Genomic DNA, 492 nt, shown 5'->3' on the forward strand with positions numbered 1-492 from the left:
CAAAGCTGGGTGCAGGATAGAGCCCCCCCATAACGGATTTAGGGCTGGGATTCCCCCAAAGTCGGGTGCAGGATGAAGCCCCCCTAAAGCGAGATTTAGGGCCGGGGTCCCCCCAAAGTTGGGTGAAGGATCGAGCTCCCCTAAAGCGGGATTTGGGGCCGGGGTCCCCCCAAAGTCCGGTGCAATATGGAGCCCCCTCAAAGCGGGATTTAGAGCTGGGATCCCCCCAAAGTCGGGTGCAGGATAGAGCCCCGCCATAACGGATTTAGGGCCGGGGTCCCCCCAAAGTCCGATGCAATATGGAGCCCCCCCAAGCGGGATTTGGGGCCGGGGTCCCCCCAAAGCTGGGTGCAGGATAGAGACCCCCATAACGGATTTAGGGCCGGGTCCCCCCAAAGTTGGGTGCAGGATGGAGTCCCCCCAAAGAAGATTTGGGGCTGGGTCCCCCCAAAGTTTGTGTAGGATGGAGCCCCCCCAAGCGGGATTTGGGGC

The sequence above is a fragment of the Malurus melanocephalus genome, unplaced genomic scaffold, assembly GCF_030028575.1.
Source record: "Malurus melanocephalus ecotype Western Australia unplaced genomic scaffold, MMel_1.1 scaffold_2068, whole genome shotgun sequence".
NCBI classification, from domain to species: Eukaryota; Metazoa; Chordata; class Aves; order Passeriformes; family Maluridae; genus Malurus; species Malurus melanocephalus.